The sequence below is a fragment of the Haliaeetus leucocephalus genome, unplaced genomic scaffold, assembly GCF_000737465.1.
Source record: "Haliaeetus leucocephalus isolate CR32 unplaced genomic scaffold, Haliaeetus_leucocephalus-4.0 Scaffold351, whole genome shotgun sequence".
Classification (NCBI taxonomy): Eukaryota; Metazoa; Chordata; class Aves; order Accipitriformes; family Accipitridae; genus Haliaeetus; species Haliaeetus leucocephalus.
This window is the reverse complement of record NW_010972787.1, coordinates 4,223,181-4,223,806: the sequence shown is the minus strand read 5'-3', so window position 1 is coordinate 4,223,806 and position 626 is coordinate 4,223,181. Positions and strand designations below refer to the sequence as shown.

The following is a 626-nucleotide window of genomic DNA, read 5'->3' as shown; positions in this document are numbered from 1 at the left end:
CAGCCGCGCGCATGTGCGGGAGGGGCGGGGCTTGCCGCTGGGGCCGCCCTCGCGCCCTCGGAACCTGCGCTGGCGGCTGCCGGCAGCCGCCCGGACCGCAATCGGGGCTGGAGCGCGTCGCTCGCACACCCAGGGGTCGGTTTCGTTCCGGCGTTAGGCGGCGGTTGGTCCTGCCGCCGAGGAGGGAAGGGGAGCGCGGAGCTGGGCCGGGCCCGGCCGGTCGGCGCCGCGGACGGCAGGGCAGGGACGGGCTTTGGGGTCTCCCCGGCTGCGCTCTGGGCAGACTCCGCCGGGGCTAGGCGGCGGCATGGACGCCTCCCCGGTTTGTCGCAGCGGGTGACGCCGCTCCCCGGCGGGCAGGGGAGAGGGGGGGGGGTGCGGGCGGCGCTGGAGGGAGTCGACCCGACCGGCGGCGGTTAGTGGCGGGGCCCGAGCGGGGAGTCTGGGGAGGAGAGAAGCGGGAGGACACGGGCTGCCCTGCCCTGTTGTGATTGGTCGGCGGCCGCGAGCTGGCCAGGTGATTGGGCGGGGGCCGTGTCAGTCACTCCCCTCGTCCTCCCCTCCCCCAGGCGTCTGGCAACAGGCGCTGTCTGAGGCGGCGGGGGCGGCCGGGCCGGGGGGCTCGG

General features: G+C 77.5%; 1 protein-coding gene across 3 annotated transcripts in view; it reads left to right on the top strand.

The window, feature by feature from the left end:
* The first annotated feature begins 54 nt into the window (after window positions 1-54).
* The window catches only part of RNF6 (ring finger protein (C3H2C3 type) 6), an 8,954-nt gene continuing 8,382 nt past the window's right edge, over window positions 55-626 (top strand). The window contains exon 1 of one of the 3 annotated variants that reach the window (XM_010572669.1): window positions 55-135. The gene's annotated coding sequence lies outside the window, so the exon portion shown is untranslated. The other 2 variants (XM_010572670.1, XM_010572671.1) reach the window with 2 other exon arrangements.